General features: G+C 41.9%; 8 non-coding genes across 8 annotated transcripts; 3 read left to right on the top strand and 5 right to left on the bottom strand.

The window, feature by feature from the left end:
• Positions 1 to 3,256: 3,256 nt before the first annotated feature.
• On the bottom strand, positions 3,257 to 3,329 carry trnam-cau (transfer RNA methionine (anticodon CAU)). The gene has a single exon. It is a non-coding gene; the product is annotated as a tRNA-Met (tRNA).
• Positions 3,330 to 5,791: 2,462 nt separating this feature from the next.
• On the bottom strand, positions 5,792 to 5,864 carry trnam-cau (transfer RNA methionine (anticodon CAU)). The gene has a single exon. It is a non-coding gene; the product is annotated as a tRNA-Met (tRNA).
• Positions 5,865 to 7,539: 1,675 nt separating this feature from the next.
• Positions 7,540 to 7,610, top strand: trnag-ccc (transfer RNA glycine (anticodon CCC)). Its single transcript has one exon. It is a non-coding gene; the product is annotated as a tRNA-Gly (tRNA).
• Positions 7,611 to 8,714: 1,104 nt separating this feature from the next.
• trnag-ucc (transfer RNA glycine (anticodon UCC)) lies at positions 8,715 to 8,786 on the top strand. Its single transcript has one exon. It is a non-coding gene; the product is annotated as a tRNA-Gly (tRNA).
• Positions 8,787 to 11,802: 3,016 nt separating this feature from the next.
• trnam-cau (transfer RNA methionine (anticodon CAU)) lies at positions 11,803 to 11,875 on the bottom strand. Its single transcript has one exon. It is a non-coding gene; the product is annotated as a tRNA-Met (tRNA).
• A 2,460-nt stretch (positions 11,876 to 14,335) lies between these two features.
• trnam-cau (transfer RNA methionine (anticodon CAU)) lies at positions 14,336 to 14,408 on the bottom strand. The gene has a single exon. It is a non-coding gene; the product is annotated as a tRNA-Met (tRNA).
• A 2,779-nt stretch (positions 14,409 to 17,187) lies between these two features.
• On the top strand, positions 17,188 to 17,259 carry trnag-ucc (transfer RNA glycine (anticodon UCC)). Its single transcript has one exon. It is a non-coding gene; the product is annotated as a tRNA-Gly (tRNA).
• A 3,026-nt stretch (positions 17,260 to 20,285) lies between these two features.
• Positions 20,286 to 20,358, bottom strand: trnam-cau (transfer RNA methionine (anticodon CAU)). The gene has a single exon. It is a non-coding gene; the product is annotated as a tRNA-Met (tRNA).
• Positions 20,359 to 20,429: the final 71 nt, after the last annotated feature.

Genomic DNA, 20,429 nt, shown 5'->3' with positions numbered 1-20,429 from the left:
AGGTTTTGTCCCCCTACAGGTACTAAGAGATAATCCAGCATGACGACGACTGTGTACACTAGAGTATTTGGACTGATCTGCCTGTCCTTAGTTGAATCATGGACAGATAACAAATTTATCCAAATGACACGCACCTATGCAAATGCCCTTAATAAAACAAAATGTTGGGTTTGTTCCCACATTCCACACGACACTAAGAAAGGGGTTCCAATGATCCCCATTCCAATTCCAGTATTTTCTGATTATTCACAACTTAGAGTTGCCTCTAATGTACGGTATGCATATGATTATGCCTTAGGCATCACAGGAGAATGGTACTTTAGACCGAAGATGGATCAGAATAGAAGATATTTTAAAATGCCATATATTGACTTGGCTCACAGTAACAAAGGATCTGTGTGTGTTTCATACTATAACCAAACCATGCAATCCCAATTGATAGGTAATAGTACTTGTAATCACACTGTGGCTATCGATGGTCTTGACTTTAGGTATCAGACTTGTCGATTTTACGCTCCATGGAATGGGACTTATTGGATATGCGGCATGCGGGCATATTGGGAACTTCCTTGTAAGTTCACAGGTTCTTGTTATTTAGGATTTGTGGTGCCAGCTTTGCGCCACACTGAAGATAAATACCTTCCAGATATAGAACAATTTACTCACCCTAAAGGTGAGATAGGGGAAGGAGACAGGTTTGCTTCCATACTATTTCCTATGTATGGAGTCGGAAGAGCAATAAAGGAAATCAGATTAGTAGCTGGTATATTAGAAACATTAAGTATTTCTACAACTGAAGTTCTCAGCAATTTAACAACTGAAATAGTGGCTATGCGAACTGTTGCCCTCCAGAACAGGCTAGCTCTAGATTTCTTGCTAGCAGCACAAGGAGGGACATGTGCCATTATAGGGCAGGAATGCTGTACTTACATACCAGATAACTCTGAACACATTTATAATCTTATAGAGCACATTAGGAAAGCAACTACAAAGATACACCAGTCCTCCGGAGGAAAAACCCTCTGGGGATGGCTTGCTGATACCTTTGATAATCTGGGTATGATTGTATTAAAAGGATTGATATCGGTAGTTACTATTCTGCTATGTCTGTATGTTTCTTTTTTATGTCTTAAATACACTGTTCAAAGAGCATCTCAACAACTTTGTAAACCTCATAATGTATCTACTATGGTTACAGCTGCAATTAAAACACCCTCGTTGGCAGACTTTCTCTAAATTTCTACTAAACGACACCGTCCCTCACTCGGGAGGAGCAAAACTCACACACCCATTGACACAAATCTTATTCTATCCCCTTGGTTCTGGAGGCTCCATGTGACTGAGGACAAATGGATTTAGTATCAAAGGCAATAAACCTCATGACTCAAGGAAAACCAAAGGATGCATTGGAAAGATACTATTACAAAGGTCACTCACTCACGCCTACAGGACATTCTGTACATTCACATTTAGGGACACACACTTATCGCTCTCCCCGACAGCAGGGACACCCTTACACTCGCCATACACACATATACACCCCACGGGGAAGGGTTGGGATGAAGGAGCTGAAAACGCAGCGTCAAATCTTCCTAACCCCTTGCTTGTAACTGATAAACATAACTTTTCTTTGGCTTCTTTCCGCTTTGCTCTATTGCCAAACAGCAGGGAATTAAGACTCTGTATAGGAAGTTGAAGAAAGTGTGTTGTGATAATTATATAATATTTTATATTAATACTAGCATTAGAAGTAGTTTTGTATACAGATTGAGCAGATTCGATTTAGCAGGACAAGTAAAGGGTCAACAAGGTCGATTTGTTAGAAACTCCTGTCAGTAATGAAAGATTACACAGTGCCGAAATAGCCTACAGCTGTCTGCTGAGAATTTGTTTATGACTTAATCGTTTCTCCAGATAGGCAGGAATTGTTTTTGTTAAAGAACGATTGACACTAGGTAAATGACGACCGTGGGATCGCATCTTCCTAGTGCACATCAAAGATGGACATCTGCTTTGGATCCATCACCTCTTCACGGGTGGACAGATCATAAAATCTTCAGATTGGATGAACGGCCATAAGATGTTACGTCATTTTTCCTATAAAGTTGTACACATGTTTGTAAACATTAAGTCTCACTGAAGGAATTATTTCTGACGTGGAGCTTCCGAGCCGGCTCCATTAAAGTTCTATTTGCTTTATCTCCGCGACTTCTCCACTTATTTCCAACGTGGTTCTACAACTCAGACTTAGTAACGCGTTACCCACAACCCTGGAAAAGAGTTGCACTGTCGTTTCTTGAATCTCAGAGCATTCTAAATCTGTTTCGGAGGCGTTCCCCAAAGGCACAATATGTGGATGATATGGGCAAAAAGAAGGAGAAAAAGCTACTGTGCGCTAGATGACATGTAAAGCAAGGAACACATTCGTTACTGTCCCAGCAATCTCCGAGAAACACCGTGTGTACGCATCCACTGTGATATGTGATTGAAACAACGAGATTGCAAGCGCCCATGTGCATCATTTTTACTTCTCGGGTTCAAGTCACAGACAGACTGTGGTCAAAAAGTAGGGAGTTATCAGGGCCAGGTGCCAGGGGTGATACATGTAAGGTACACGCAATAACGCCGAGCTATAGCCTCCACTATGCTGAGTGTTGCTTTGTGGGTACAGCGACTAAATTAAGACATGTTGAAGTCAATCAATCAATGAATAAATACATGCCCATTGATTTATGTATTGATGTATTTCTTTAAACATTGAATTCTTTGTGTAATGTCGTTTTCAACACAGTCCTCAACTCTTGTTGTCCTTGTCGCCAGCACGGGTAAGTGTGTGCTCCTGAGTGGTAAAAGGACCCTTGTCAGAGGTGGGATTCAAAGCCAAGCCTCTACAGGAGACGATGACCTGCACGCAGCACCTTACACCACTCGGCCATCCTGACTTGTGTTGCAGTGATCAAATTGAGTCGTTGCCGACGTCATGGAAAACAATGAACTTTTCAATGACTGTGTTCTGCCAGGGCTTCCTTCACTTTGACTTTTGGGATCACGACGTCATCTCACCAATGGCCGAAATAGCTCAGTTGGGGGAGCGATAGACTGAACATCTAAAGGTCACTTGTTCCATCTCAGGATTTGGCATTTTGCCATGAATTTCTTCAGACAGCACAAGCAACCACTTTATTGCACAGGTGTGCGCCTTTTTTCTGCAGCTGGAGATCAGTGTGGTAGAACTCAAAGATAAAGGAAGAGTGCTTGCCCCGTGTGAGGGTCGAACTCACCACCTTCAGATTATGAGACTGACGCGCTACCTACTGCGCCAACGAGGCACGGCATGGCCAGCTCCCTCTACTCCAACTGACCTCTTAGCATGACAACCACTCCGATGAACATTCGTGAACACATATTTTCCCCGAATGACAACCATGCGCCTGTGATGTAGTGATTAGCTAGGTACGTATTAAGCAGTTCGACTGCAGATTATTACAGATAATTATTAAAAGACCATTGTGCCCCAGGGGACGCGTTTTATATGTCTTGTGCATTTGCTTCGGTGACAGAATCTAGAGCTTCCCCGCAGCGCCAGTGGTGTAGTGGTATCATACAAGGTTCCTGTTCTTGTGAGTTGCGTTCGATTTCTGGCTAGCATATGCCACACAGCCTACTGTCTTACTTGCTTTGATTGCCCTTGTCATTTCATTTTTTTCTTCATTCCAGAATACAGCGGCTAGACTTTTCTTCGGCAATTCATTGGACCATTTCTTTCTTTTGAGGTTATTCAATTTCAAGAACACAAAGACCATACTTTCTGGGAGTTATATTTCAGAAATAAAACGAGACACTGTCAAACTTTGTATCTCTTTCAACAACAAACAAACAAGCCAAAAGAGAAGGAAAAGAGCAGTGTTGGGGTCGTTACTCACAAAAAGTAATGTCTTACATTGTACTCGTTACTCATATCAAAACTAACTAAACACTTTACTTATTACTTCCTGGAGAATGTAATTAGTTACTTTACTTTAACATTACTCTGCATTACACCCCAAGCGTTGCGGGACCTCAATAAACAATTTCAAAGCTACACCAACACAAGCAGTTGATAATGACAGAGACATACTGTTATCTTTTGTTGTTTTAATAAAGCGCCACAGGAAAACCAGGCCAGTGTCGGAAGTCCACCCCCTGTTGTGGGAGGAGCGGAGCGATTGTGGGTTTGGTTTTGTGTTTCGTTTTAAAAATGAAGACAGAAAGCAACACTACGAGCGATAGAGCCTGGTGTGGAAAGGACTTTTGTGGCTGTTTTATTCTTTGTGCTTTAGATGATTGGACACAGCATAATAAATACAAGTTTCTGTTAAGAGATATTAGCAGTAGCTAAACGTGTATAGACAACATTATACTCAGACAAGCATTACGTTACCATAAGAAAACGTGCAACACTAAAATACATCTTTGCTATTTATTTTTATTATTGTTATTATTGTAATCATCATCAAGATATGTGCTAGTAGATCTGCATCTTAAATGTCTCAACTTGACTCCTTTAACTTATTACTCTTACTACAGATTTGTAACTGCAAACGACAGTTTTTCTAATATTTTTAATGTACGACATAGACGTCCTTATCGTCCTTATTAAGACCATATCGTTACAATGTGTAATGCAGTAACGAGAACAAAAAAAAGGAATCAGTAACTGTAATATTATTACTCCTTTTGGAACCATACCACGTTACGTTACTCGTTATTACCAAAAGTAATAACATTACTGTAATGCGTTACCTAGTAACGCGTTACCCACAACCCTGGAAAAGAGTTGCACTGTCGTTTCTTGAATCTCAGAGCATTCTAAATCTGTTTCGGAGGCGTTCCCCAAAGGCACAATATGTGGATGATATGGGCAAAAAGAAGGAGAAAAAGCTACTGTGCGCTAGATGACATGTAAAGCAAGGAACACATTCGTTACTGTCCCAGCAATCTCCGAGAAACACCGTGTGTACGCATCCACTGTGATATGTGATTGAAACAACGAGATTGCAAGCGCCCATGTGCATCATTTTTACTTCTCGGGTTCAAGTCACAGACAGACTGTGGTCAAAAAGTAGGGAGTTATCAGGGCCAGGTGCCAGGGGTGATACATGTAAGGTACACGCAATAACGCCGAGCTATAGCCTCCACTATGCTGAGTGTTGCTTTGTGGGTACAGCGACTAAATTAAGACATGTTGAAGTCAATCAATCAATGAATAAATACATGTCCATTGATTTATGTATTGATGTATTTCTTTAAACATTGAATTCTTTGTGTAATGTCGTTTTCAACACAGTCCTCAACTCTTGTTGTCCTTGTCGCCAGCACGGGTAAGTGTGTGCTCCTGAGTGGTAAAAGGACCCGTGTCAGAGGTGGGATTCAAAGCCAAGCCTCTACAGGAGACGATGACCTGCACGCAGCACCTTACACCACTCGGCCATCCTGACTTGTGTTGCAGTGATCAAATTGAGTCGTTGCCGACGTCATGGAAAACAATGAACTTTTCAATGACTGTGTTCTGCCAGGGCTTCCTTCACTTTGACTTTTGGGATCACGACGTCATCTCACCAATGGCCGAAATAGCTCAGTTGGGGGAGCGATAGACTGAACATCTAAAGGTCCCTTGTTCCATCCCAGGATTTGGCATTTTGCCATGAATTTCTTCAGACAGCGCAAGCAACCACTTTATTGCACAGGTGTGCGCCTTTTTTCTGCAGCTGGAGATCAGTGTGGTAGAACTCAAAGATAAAGGAAGAGTGCTTGCCCCGTGTGAGGGTCGAACTCACCACCTTCAGATTATGAGACTGACGCGCTACCTACTGCGCCAACGAGGCACGGCATGGCCAGCTCCCTCTACTCCAACTGACCTCATAGCATGACAACCACTCCGATGAACATTCGTGAACACATATTTTCCCCGAATGACAACCATGCGCCTGTGATGTAGTGATTAGCTAGGTACGTATTAAGCAGTTCGACTGCAGATTATTACAGATAATTATTAAAAGACCATTGTGCCCCAGGGGACGCGTTTTATATGTCTTGTGCATTTGCTTCGGTGACAGAATCTAGAGCTTCCCCGCAGCGCCAGTGGTGTAGTGGTATCATACAAGGTTCCTGTTCTTGTGAGTTGCGTTCGATTTCTGGCTAGCGTATGCCACACAGCCTACTGTCTTACTTGCTTTGATTGCCCTTGTCATTTCATTTTTTTCTTCATTCCAGAATACAGCGGCTAGACTTTTCTTCGGCAATTCATTGGACCATTTCTTTCTTTTGAGGTTATTCAATTTCAAGAACACAAAGACCATACTTTCTGGGAGTTATATTTCAGAAATAAAACGAGACACTCTCAAACTTTGTATCTCTTTCAACAACAAACAAACAAGCCAAAAGAGAAGGAAAAGAGCAGTGTTGGGGTCGTTACTCACAAAAAGTAATGTCTTACATTGTACTCGTTACTCATATCAAAACTAACTAAACACTTTACTTATTACTTCCTGGAGAATGTAATTAGTTACTTTACTTTTACATTACTCTGCATTACACCCCAAGCGTTGCGGGACCTCAATAAACAATTTCAAAACTACACCAACATAAGCAGTTGATAATGACAGAGACATACTGTTATCTTTTGTTGTTTTAATAAAGCGCCACAGGAAAACCAGGCCAGTGTCGGAAGTCCACCCCCTGTTGTGGGAGGAGCGGAGCGATTGTGGGTTTGGTTTGTGTCTCGTTTTAAAGACAGTGACAGAAAGCAACACTACGAGCGATAGAGCCTGGTGTGGAAAGGACTTTTGTGGCTGTCTTATTCTGTATGCTTTAGATGATTGGAGACAGCTAAAAATATACAAGTTTCTGTTAAGAGATATTACGAATAGCTAAAAGGGTATAGACAACATTATATTCAGAAGTTACTGTAAGAAAACTTTCCATGTGCAACACTAAAATAAATATTTGCTATGTATTATTATTATTGTTATTATTGTAATTTTTATCAAGATATGTGCTAGTAGATTTGTATTTTAAATTGCTGAACTTGACTCCCTTAACGTATTACTCTTACTACAGATTTGTAACTGCAAACGACAATTTCTGTAATATTTTTAAATTACACCGTAGACGTGCTTAACCAGGGCGAGTTACAGCTGAAATAAAACACACACGTATCACGATGAATTGTACAGTAACAGCAGCTACAATAGAGTTGCACTCGTGGCGTTTATGGACTTATGGACGCATTTATGAAACCAGTCCTTAATGTTTCAGAGGAAAACCCAGATCTGCTTTATTTATGTATACATTCATTGAACTTGTAAATGGGCACACGTTAACGAAATCGTGTTCGCCTTCATACTGATTGTCTCTGCACCAGTGATGTAGTGATTGGCTAGGTACGTATTAAGCAGATCGACAACAGACTAATAAGGATAATCATTAAGACATCATCTTGCCCCATGGGACGCTTTCTATGAATTTGCTTCAAGGACGCAAGCCAGAGCTTCCCCAGCAGCGCCAGTGGTGTAGTGGTATCATACAAGAGTCCCATTCTTGTGACTCGGGTTCGATTCCCGGCTGGCGCATCCGACACAGCCCGCTCTCTTTCTTGATTTGATTGTACTTGTCATTTCATTCTTTTCTTCATTCCAGAATGCAGCGGCAAGACTCTTCTTTAGCAATTGACTGGATCATTTCTTTCTTTTGAGGTTATTCAATTTCAAAAACACAGACAATATTTTCTGGGAGTTATATTTCAGAAATAAAACGAGACACATTGGTGACAAATGCCAGCCCTCTTTTCGAATCGATTGACGCAATAATCTGCGCAATAGGTAGTCACATTCTGCTGCAGCAGAGAAGGGGTAGTTATCCATCTCGTGTTATTTCACAGGAGTTCGTATGTGCCCGTTTCAAGTTGAGGAGCTTACGTGACAGTTCCTGTAACTATTCACTTCTTTACCTGGTGTCTATTGTGTAACGCACAGCATCTTTTTATTTATTTATTTATTTATTTATTTATTTCCATTTTCCGATACTGTCTGGCTGAGCCCCCGTGTCCTAGTGGATCAGACACTGGGTTCCTAAGCCAGGGAGTGTGGCTTTGAGTCCCAGCTGCTCAGAAGCACTGTCATTTTTAAGCTCGGATCTGAGCTCAGACTGAGCCCCGATCCGCTTAGTTCAAAACAATTGACATGATGCTTCCCACAGCACATACAGGGTGAAATGTGAAGGCACTGAAACCTGGAAAGCTGCTCCAGCGCATGGAGAAGCTCGGTGTGCAGTCTTGAACAGGAAAGTGGAAATAACGCAGGGCTTTGCAAACTTGTATTGCTTGCAATATGCAATATAGGAGTGGCTGTGACGTTAACAGGTGGATGAGTGCCAAAGGAGCAGAGTGGCGCAGCGGAAGCGTGCTGGGCCCATAACCCAGAGGTCGATGGATTAAAACCATCCTCTTCTTTGTTTCAACTTTGGTTTTGTTTCATTTCGGAAAGGTCTGAATAAAGTGCAATCTGGAAAGATGCTAATGGACATTTTCCTTCCGCACTCAGGAACAGGAAACTGCAGATATCGCAGGGCTTCCCAAATGTTCACCGATTGCAATTTGGAAAACAAATTGCCTGCCACTTTGCAATCCTGGAATCATGTTCGACCACAGTGAGATATTGTGGGGAAGCAGTTTCTAAGCGTTGGTGGTATAGTGGTTAGCATAGCTGCCTTCCAAGCAGTTGACACGGGTTCGATTACCGGCCAACGCAATATACACTCCCCTCTCTGTCTGTTCTCAGCTGCCTAGTGTGCTCTTTCATGCTGCTTCAGACACTTTTAAGAACATAAGGGAGTTAACAAACGAGAGGGGACCATTCGACCCATCTTGCTCGTTTGGTGTTCATTAATATCGAAGTGATCCAAGGATCCATTCCAGACCATTTTTAAATGTTCCCAAACTTTCAGCTTCAACCACATCGCTGGGTAGTTTATTCCAGATTGTGACTACTCTCTGTGTAAAGAAGTGTCTCCTGTTTTCCGTTTTGAATGCCTTGAAGCCCAATTTCCATTTCTGTCCCCGGGTAGTCTCCTCTGTACCAGGGTGAAAAGGTTCAGTTCTCTCAGTCTCTCCGAGTAGGACTTTCCCTTGAAGACCTGGAATAAGTCTGGTTGCTCTCCTCTGAACTGCCTCTAAGGCAGCAATATCCTTTTTGAAGTGTGGTGCCCAGAACTGTACACAGTATTCCAGATGAGGTCTAACTAGCGCATTGTACAGTCTTAACATGACTGCCCTTGTTTTAAATTCTACACTTTTGACAATATACCCTAGCATTCTGTTTGCCTTCTTTATTGCTTCCCCACATTGCTTGGATGGAGAAAGTGAGGAGTCCACATAGACTCCTAGGTCTTTCTCATGCGTTACTTCATGTAGATTTGTACCTCCCATAGTGTAATTATAGTGGACATTTTTGTTACCTGCATGTATTACCTTGCACTTGTCCACATTGAATTGCATTTGCCAGGTGTCAGCCCACAACTGAATATTATCTAAGTTCCTCTGAATAGCCTGTGCTGCCAAGATTGTATCTGCTGAGCCACCTATTTTCTTGAAGTACTGTTGGAAATATCCCATCTGGCCCAGGTGATTTGTTTGTTTTTAATTCTGCTAGTCCCTTTAGTACCTCCTCCTCATTTATCCTGATCTCTCTTAGGGATTGACTGGACTGATTGTCAACCTGTGGCATGTCATCTGTTTTTTCTTTTGTAAAAACCTCTGTGAAATACTCATTTAGAATATGTGCCACATCTTGTTCGTTTTCCAAGATACCTCCGTTTTTGCCCTTTATCTGTTTCACCTCCTCCTTTATTAACCGCTTGCTGTTGTGATATTGAAAAAAGCTCTTTGCATTGGTTTGAGCTCCAAGAGCTATTTTTCTTTCTAATTCCCTCTTTGCTTTCCTGATCCCTTTCTTAAGATCTCTTTGCAGCTCAACATATTCTATGTATTTTGTTTCGTCACCATCCCTTTTGTATGTGCTATACAACATTGTCTTCCTCTTTATATTTTTTGCATACCTCTATTAAACCATTTTGGCCAATGTTTTTTCTTCCTCAATTTGCTAAGTTTTGGTACAAATTGTTCCTGAGCCTCGTGTAGTATATTCTTAAAATATACCCATGCATTTTCAACTAACTCTCTGAAGACTCTTTTTGGAAGTTGAAGAAAGTGTTTTGTGATTATTATATAATGTTTTATATTAATACTAGCATTAGAAGTAGTTTTGTATACAGACTGAGCACATTCGATTTAGCAGGACAAGTAAAGGGTCAACAAGGTCGATTTGTTAGAAACTCCTGTCAGTAATGAAAGATTACACAGTGCCGAAATAGCCTAGAGCTGTCTCCTGAGAATTTGTTTATGACTTAATCGTTTCTCCAGATAGGCAGGAATTGTTTCTGTTAAAGAACGATTGACACTAGGTAAATGACGACCGTGGGATCGCATCTTCCTAGTGCACATCAAAGACGGACATCTGCTTTGGATCCATCACCTCTTCACGGGAGGACAGATCGTAAAACGGACCCGGACCTGTATCTTCTGATTGGATGAACGGCCATAAGATGTTACGTCATTTTTCCTATAAAGTTGTACTCATGTTTGTAAACATTAAGTCTCACTGAAGGAATTATTTCTGACGTGGAGCTTCCGAGCCGGCTCCATTAAAGTTCTATTTGCTTTATCTCCGCGACTTCTCCACTAATTTCCCACGTGGTTCTACAACTCAGACTTAGTAATGCGTTACCCACAACCCTGGAAAAGAGTTGCACTGTCGTTTCTTGAATCTCAGGGCATTCTAAATCTGTTTCGGAGGCGTTCCCCAAAGGCACAATATGTGGATGATATGGGCAAAAAGAAGGAGAAAAAGCTACTGTGCGCTAGATGACATGTAAAGCAAGGAACACATTCGTTACTGTCCCAGCAATCTCCGAGAAACACCGTGTGTACGCATCCACTGTGATATGTGATTGAAACAACGAGATTGCAAGCGCCCATGTGCATCATTTTTACTTCTCGGGTTCAAGTCACAGACAGACTGTGGTCAAAAAGTAGGGAGTTATCAGGGCCAGGTGCCAGGGGTGATACATGTAAGGTACACGCAATAACGCCGAGCTATAGCCTCCACTATGCTGAGTGTTGCTTTGTGGGTACAGCGACTAAATTAAGACATGTTGAAGTCAATCAATCAATGAATAAATACATGTCCATTGATTTATGTATTGATGTATTTCTTTCAACATTGAATTCTTTGTGTAATGTCGTTTTCAACACAGTCCTCAACTCTTGTTGTCCTTGTCGCCAGCACGGGTAAGTGTGTGCTCCTGAGTGGTAAAAGGACCCTTGTCAGAGGTGGGATTCAAAGCCAAGCATCTACAGGAGACGCAGCACCTTACACCACTCGGCCATCCTGACTTGTGCTGCAGTGATCAAATTGAGTCGTTGCCGACGTCATGGAAAACAATGAACTTTTCAATGACTGTGTTCTGCCAGGGCTTCCTTCACTTTGACTTTTGGGATCACGACGTCATCTCACCAATGGCCGAAATAGCTCAGTTGGGGGAGCGATAGACTGAACATCTAAAGGTCCCTTGTTCCATCCCAGGATTTGGCATTTTGCCATGAATTTCTTCAGACAGCGCAAGCAACCACTTTATTGCACAGGTGTGCACCTTTTTTCTGCAGCTGGAGATCAGTGTGGTAGAACTCAAAGATAATGGAAGAGTGCTTGCCCCGTGTGAGGGTCGAACTCACCACCTTCAGATTATGTGACTGACGCGCTACCTACTGCGCCAACGAGGCACGGCATGGCCAGCTCCCTCTACTCCAACTGACCTCTTAGCATGACAACCACTCCGATGAACATTCGTGAACACATATTTTCCCCGAATGACAACCATGCGCCTGTGATGTAGTGATTAGCTAGGTACGTATTAAGCAGTTCGACTGCAGATTATTACAGATAATTATTAAAAGACCATTGTGCCCCAGGGGACGCGTTTTATATGTCTTGTGCATTTGCTTCGGTGACAGAATCTAGAGCTTCCCCGCAGCGCCAGTGGTGTAGTGGTATCATACAAGGTTCCTGTTCTTGTGAGTTGCGTTCGATTTCTGGCTAGCGTATGCCACACAGCCTACTGTCTTACTTGTTATCATTGCCCTTGTCATTTCATTTTTTTCTTCATTCCAGAATACAGCGGCTAGACTTTTCCTTGGCAATTCATTGGACCATTTCTTTCTTTTGAGGTTATTCAATTTCAAGAACACAAAGACCATACTTTCTGGGAGTTATATTTCAGAAATAAAACGAGACACTCTCAAACTTTGTATCTCCTTCAACAACAAACAAACAAGCCAAAAGAGAAGGAAAAGAGCAGTGTTGGGGTCGTTTCTCACAAAAAGTAATGTCTTACATTGTACTCGTTACTCATATCAAAAGTAACTAAACACTTTACTTATTACTTCCTGGAGAATGTAATTAGTTACTTTACTTTTACATTACTCTGCATTACACCCCAAATGTTGCGGGACCTCAATAAACAATTTCAAAGCTACACCAACACAAGCAGTTGATAATGACAAAGACATACTGTTATCTTTTGTTGTTTTAATAAAGCGCCACAGGAAAACCAGGCCAGTGTCGGAAGCCCACCCCCTGTTGTGGGAGGAGCGGAGCGATTGTGGGTTTGGTTTTGTGTTTCGTTTTAAAAATGAAGACAGAAAGCAACACTACGAGCGATAGAGCCTGGTGTGGAAAGGACTTTTGTGGCTGTTTTATTCTTTGTGCTTTAGATGATTGGAGACAGCATAATAAATACACGTTTCTGTTAAGAGATATTAGCAGTAGCTAAATGTGTATAGACAACATTATACTCAGACAAGCATTACGTTACCATAAGAAAACGTGCAACACTAAAATACATCTTTGCTATTTATTTTTATTATTGTTATTATTGTAATCATCATCAAGATATGTGCTAGTAGATCTGCATCTTAAATGTCTCAACTTGACTCCTTTAACTTATTACTCTTACTACAGATTTGTAACTGCAAATGACAGTTTTTCTAATATTTTTATTGTACGACATAGACGTCCTTATCGTCCTTATTAAGACCATATCGTTACAATGTGTAATGCAGTAACGAGAACAAAAAAAAGGAATCAGTAACTGTAATATTATTTCTCCTTTTGGAACCATACCACGTTATGTTACTCGTTACTACCAAAAGTAATAACATTACTGTAATGCGTTACTTAGTAACGCGTTACCCACAACCCTGGAAAAGAGTTGCACTGTCGTTTCTTGAATCTCAGAGCATTCTAAATCTGTTTCGGAGGCGTTCCCCAAAGGCACAATATGTGGATGATATGGGCAAAAAGAAGGAGAAAAAGCTACTGTGCGCTAGATGACATGTAAAGCAAGGAACACATTCGTTACTGTCCCAGCAATCTCCGAGAAACACCGTGTGTACGCATCCACTGTGATATGTGATTGAAACAACGAGATTGCAAGCGCCCATGTGCATCATTTTTACTTCTCGGGTTCAAGTCACAGACAGACTGTGGTCAAAAAGTAGGGAGTTATCAGGGCCAGGTGCCAGGGGTGATACATGTAAGGTACACGCAATAACGCCGAGCTATAGCCTCCACTATGCTGAGTGTTGCTTTGTGGGTACAGCGACTAAATTAAGACATGTTGAAGTCAATCAATCAATGAATAAATACATGTCCATTGATTTATGTATTGATGTATTTCTTTCAACATTGAATTCTTTGTGTAATGTCGTTTTCAACACAGTCCTCAACTCTTGTTGTCCTTGTCGCCAGCACGGGTAAGTGTGTGCTCCTGAGTGGTAAAAGGACCCTTGTCAGAGGTGGGATTCAAAGCCAAGCCTCTACAGGAGACGATGACCTGCACGCAGCACCTTACACCACTCGGCCATCCTGACTTGTGTTGCAGTGATCAAATTGAGTCGTTGCCGACGTCATGGAAAACAATGAACTTTTCAATGACTGTTCTGCCAGGGCTTCCTTCACTTTGACTTTTGGGATCACGACGTCATCTCACCAATGGCCGAAATAGCTCAGTTGGGGGAGCGATAGACTGAACATCTAAAGGTCCCTTGTTCCATCCCAGGATTTGGCATTTTGCCAAGAATTTCTTCAGACAGCGCAAGCAACCACTTTATTGCACAGGTGTGCGCCTTTTTTCTGCAGCTGGAGATCAGTGTGGTAGAACTCAAAGATAAAGGAAGAGTGCTTGCCCCGTGTGAGGGTCGAACTCACCACCTTCAGATTATGAGACTGACGCGCTACCTACTGCGCCAACGAGGCACGGCATGGCCAGCTCCCTCTACTCCAACTGACCTCTTAGCATGACAACCACTCCGATGAACATTCGTGAACACATATTTTCCCTGAATGACAACCATGCGCCTGTGATGTAGTGATTAGCTAGGTTCGTATTAAGCAGTTCGACTGCAGATTATTACAGATAATTATTAAAAGACCATTGTGCCCCAGGGGACGCGTTTTATATGTCTTGTGCATTTGCTTCGGTGACAGAATCTAGAGCTTCCCCGCAGCGCCAGTGGTGTAGTGGTATCATACAAGGTTCCTGTTCTTGTGAGTTGCGTTCGATTTCTGGCTAGCGTATGCCACACAGCCTACTGTCTTACTTGCTTTGATTGCCCTTGTCATTTCATTTTTTTCTTCATTCCAGAATACAGCGGCTAGACTTTTCCTCGGCAATTCATTGGACCATTTCTTTCTTTTGAGGTTATTCAATTTCAAGAACACAAAGACCATACTTTCTGGGAGTTATATTTCAGAAATAAAACGAGACACTCTCAAACTTTGTATCTCCTTCAACAACAAACAAACAAGCCAAAAGAGAAGGAAAAGAGCAGTGTTGGGGTCGTTACTCACAAAAAGTAATGTCTTACATTGTACTTGTTACTCATATCAAAAGTAACTAAACACTTTACTTATTACTTCCTGGAGAATGTAATTAGTTACTTTACTTTTACATTACTCTGCATTACACCCCAAACGTTGCGGGACCTCAATAAACAATTTCAAAGCTACACCAACACAAGCAGTTGATAATGACAGAGACATACTGTTATCTTTTGTTGTTTTAATAAAGCGCCACAGGAAAACCAGGCCAGTGTCGGAAGTCCACCCCCTGTTGTGGGAGGAGCGGAGCGATTGTGGGTTTGGTTTTGTGTTTCGTTTTAAAAATGAAGACAGAAAGTAACACTACGAGCGATAGAGCCTGGTGTGGAAAGGACTTTTGTGGCTGTTTTATTCTTTGTGCTTTAGATGATTGGAGACAGCATAATAAATACACGTTTCTGTTAAGAGATATTACGAATAGCTAAAAGGGTATAGACAACATTATATTCAGAAGTTACTGTAAGAAAACTTTCCATGTGCAACACTAAAATAAATATTTGCTATGTATTATTATTATTGTTATTATTGTAATTTTTATCAAGATATGTGCTAGTAGATTTGTATTTTAAATTGCTGAACTTGACTCCCTTAACGTATTACTCTTACTACAGATTTGTAACTGCAATCGACAATTTCTGTAATATTTTTAAATTACACCGTAGACGTGCTTAACCAGGGCGAGTTACAGCTGAAATAAAACACACACGTATCACGATGAATTGTACAGTAACAGCAGCTACAATAGAGTTGCACTCGTGGCGTTTATGGACTTATGGACGCATTTATGAAACCAGTCCTTAATGTTTCAGAGGAAAACCCAGATCTGCTTTATTTATGTATACATTCATTAAACTTGTAAATGGGCACACGTTAACGAAATCGTGTTCGCCTTCATACTGATTGTCTCTGCACCTGTGATGTAGTGATTGGCTAGGTACGTATTAAGCAGATCGACAACAGACTAATAAAAATAATCATTAAGACATCATCTTGCCACATGGGACGCTTTCTATGAATTTGCTTCAAGGACGCAAGCCAGAGCTTCCCCAGCAGCGCCAGTGGTGTAGTGGTATCATACAAGAGTCCCATTCTTGTGACTCTGGTTCGATTCCCGGCTGGCGCATCCGACACAGCCCGCTCTCTTTCTTGATTTGATTGTACTTGTCATTTCATTCTTTTCTTCATTCCAGAATGCAGCGGCAAGACTCTTCTTTAGCAATTGACTGAATTTTCATTTCTTTCTTTTGAGGTTATTATCAGCCCGCTCTCTTTCTTGATTTGATTGTAATCTGCGCAATAGGTAGTCACATTCTGCTGCAGCAGAGAATGGGTAGTTATCCATCTCGTGTTATTTCACAGGAGTTCGTATGTGCCCGTTTCAAGTTGAGGAGCTTACGTGACAGTTCCTGTAACTATTCACTTCTTTACCTGGTGTCTATTGTGTAACGCGCAGCATCTTTTTATTTATTTATTTATTTATTTATTTATTTCCATTTTCCGATACTGTCTGGCTGAGCCCCCGTGTCCTAGTGGATCAGACACTGGGTTCCTAAGCCAGGGAGTGTGGCTTTGAGTCCCAGCTGCTCAGAAGCACTGTCATTTTTAAGCTCGGATCTGAGCTCAGACTGAGCCCCGATCCGCTTAGTTCAAAACAATTGACATGATGCTTCCCACAGCACATACAGGGTGAAATGTGAAGGCACTGAAACCTGGAAAGCTGCTCCAGCGCATGGAGAAGCTCGGTGTGCAGTCTTGAACAGGAAAGTGGAAATAACGCAGGGCTTTGCAAACTTGTATTGCTTGCAATATGCAATATAGGAGTGGCTGTGACGTTAACAGGTGGATGAGTGCCCAAGGAGCAGAGTGGCGCAGCGGAAGCGTGCTGGGCCCATAACCCAGAGGTCGATGGATTAAAACCATCCTCTTCTATGTTTCAACTTTGGTTTTGTTTCATTTCGGAAAGGTCTGAATAAAGTGCAATCTGGAAAGATGCTAATGGACATTTTCCTTCCGCACTCAGGAACAGGAAACTGCAGATATCGCAGGGCTTCCCAAATGTTCACCGATTGCAATTTGGAAAACAAATTGCCTGCCACTTTGCAATCCTGGAATCATGTTCTACCACAGTGAGATATTGTGGGGAAGCAGTTTCTAAGCGTTGGTGGTATAGTGGTTAGCATAGCTGCCTTCCAAGCAGTTGACACGGGTTCGATTACCGGCCAACGCAATATACACTCCCCTCTCTGTCTGTTCTCAGCTGCCTTGTGTGCTCTTTCATGCTGCTTCAGACACTTTTAAGAACATAAGGGAGTTAACAAACGAGAGGGGACCATTCGACCCATCTTGCTCGTTTGGTGTTCATTAATATCGAAGTGATCCAAGGATCCATTCCAGACCATTTTTAAATGTTCCCAAACTTTCAGCTTCAACCACATCGCTGGGTAGTTTATTCCAGATTGTGACTACTCTCTGTGTAAAGAAGTGTCTCCTGTTTTCCGTTTTGAATGCCTTGAAGCCCAATTTCCATTTCTGTCCCCGGGTAGTCTCCTCTGTACCAGGGTGAAAAGGTTCAGTTCTCTCAGTCTCTCCGAGTAGGACTTTCCCTTGAAGACCTGGAATAAGTCTGGTTGCTCTCCTCTGAACTGCCTCTAAGGCAGCAATATCCTTTTTGAAGTGTGGTGCCCAGAACTGTACACAGTATTCCAGATGAGGTCTAACTAGCGCATTGTACAGTCTTAACATGACTGCCCTTGTTTTAAATTCTACACTTTTGACAATATACCCTAGCATTCTGTTTGCCTTCTTTATTGCTTCCCCACATTGCTTGGATGGAGAAAGTGAGGAGTCCACATAGACTCCTAGGTCTTTCTCATGCGTTACTTCATGTAGATTTGTACCTCCCATAGTGTAATTATAGTGGACATTTTTGTTACCTGCATGTATTACCTTGCACTTGTCCACATTGAATTGCATTTGCCAGGTGTCAGCCCACAACTGAATATTATCTAAGTTCCTCTGAATAGCCTGTGCTGCCAAGATTGTATCTGCTGAGCCACCTATTTTCTTGAAGTACTGTTGGAAATATCCCATCTGGCCCAGGTGATTTGTTTGTTTTTAATTCTGCTAGTCCCTTTAGTACCTCCTCCTCATTTATCCTGATCTCTCTTAGGGATTGACTGGACTGATTGTCAACCTGTGGCATGTCATCTGTTTTTTCTTTTGTAAAAACCTCTGTGAAATACTCATTTAGAATATGTGCCACATCTTGTTCGTTTTCCAAGATACCTCCGTTTTTGCCCTTTATCTGTTTCACCTCCTCCTTTATTAACCGCTTGCTGTTGTGATATTGAAAAAAGCTCTTTGCATTGGTTTGAGCTCCAAGAGCTATTTTTCTTTCTAATTCCCTCTTTGCTTTCCTGATCCCTTTCTTAAGATCTCTTTGCAGCTCAACATATTCTATGTATTTTGTTTCGTCACCATCCCTTTTGTATGTGCTATACAACATTGTCTTCCTCTTTATATTTTTTGCATACCTCTATTAAACCATTTTGGCCAATGTTTTTTCTTCCTCAATTTGCTAAGTTTTGGTACAAATTGTTCCTGAGCCTCGTGTAGTATATTCTTAAAATATACCCATGCATTTTCAACTAACTCTCTGAAGACTCTTTTTGGAAGTTGAAGAAAGTGTTTTGTGATTATTATATAATGTTTTATATTAATACTAGCATTAGAAGTAGTTTTGTATACAGACTGAGCACATTCGATTTAGCAGGACAAGTAAAGGGTCAACAAGGTCGATTTGTTAGAAACTCCTGTCAGTAATGAAAGATTACACAGTGCCGAAATAGCCTAGAGCTGTCTCCTGAGAATTTGTTTATGACTTAATCGTTTCTCCAGATAGGCAGGAATTGTTTCTGTTAAAGAACGATTGACACTAGGTAAATGACGACCGTGGGATCGCATCTTCCTAGTGCACATCAAAGACGGACATCTGCTTTGGATCCATCACCTCTTCACGGGAGGACAGATCGTAAAACGGACCCGGACCTGTATCTTCTGATTGGATGAACGGCCATAAGATGTTACGTCATTTTTCCTATAAAGTTGTACTCATGTTTGTAAACATTAAGTCTCACTGAAGGAATTATTTCTGACGTGGAGCTTCCGAGCCGGCTCCATTAAAGTTCTATTTGCTTTATCTCCGCGACTTCTCCACTAATTTCCCACGTGGTTCTACAACTCAGACTTAGTAACGCGTTACCCACAACCCTGGAAAGAGTTGCACTGTCGTTTCTTGAATCTCAGGGCATTCTAAATCTGTTTCGGAGGCGTTTCCCAAAGGCACAATATGTGGATGATATGGGCAAAAAGAAGGAGAAAAAGCTACTGTGCGCTAGATGACATGTAAAGCAAGGAACACATTCGTTACTGTCCCAGCAATCTCCGAGAAACACCGTGTGTACGCATCCACTGTGATATGTGATTGAAACAACGAGATTGCAAGCGCCCATGTGCATCATTTTTACTTCTCGGGTTCAAGTCACAGACAGACTGTGGTCAAAAAGTAGGGAGTTATCAGGGCCAGGTGCCAGGGGTGATACATGTAAGGTACACGCAATAACGCCGAGCTATAGCCTCCACTATGCTGAGTGTTGCTTTGTGGGTACAGCGACTAAATTAAGACATGTTGAAGTCAATCAATCAATGAATAAATACATGTCCATTGATTTATGTATTGATGTATTTCTTTCAACATTGAATTCTTTGTGTAATGTCGTTTTCAACACAGTCCTCAACTCTTGTTGTCCTTGTCGCCAGCACGGGTAAGTGTGTGCTCCTGAGTGGTAAAAGGACCCTTGTCAGAGGTGGGATTCAAGCCAAGCCTCTACAGGAGATGATGACCTGCACGCAGCACCTTACACCACTCGGCCATCCTGACTTGTGTTGCAGTGATCAAATTGAGTCGTTGCCGACGTCATGGAAAACAATGAACTTTTCAATGACTGTGTTCTGCCAGGGCTTCCTTCACTTTGACTTTTGGGATCACGACGTCATCTCACCAATAGCCGAAATAGCTCAGTTGGGGCAGCGATAGACTGAACATCTAAAGGTCCCTTGTTCCATCCCAGGATTTGGCATTTTGCCATGAATTTCTTCAGACAGCGCAAGCAACCACTTTATTGCACAGGTGTGCGCCTTTTTTCTGCAGCTGGAGATCAGTGTGGTAGAACTCAAAGATAAAGGAAGAGTGCTTGCCCCGTGTGAGGGTCGAACTCACCACCTTCAGATTATGAGACTGATGCGCTACCTACTGCGCCAACGAGGCACGGCATGGCCAGCTCCCTCTACTCCAACTGACCTCTTAGCATGACAACCACTCCGATGAACATTCGTGAA

This window comes from Amia ocellicauda, chromosome 14, assembly GCF_036373705.1.
Source record: "Amia ocellicauda isolate fAmiCal2 chromosome 14, fAmiCal2.hap1, whole genome shotgun sequence".
Taxonomy (NCBI): Eukaryota; Metazoa; Chordata; class Actinopteri; order Amiiformes; family Amiidae; genus Amia; species Amia ocellicauda.
The sequence above is the reverse complement of the archived record's forward strand: the minus strand, read 5'-3'. Positions and strand labels throughout refer to the sequence as shown.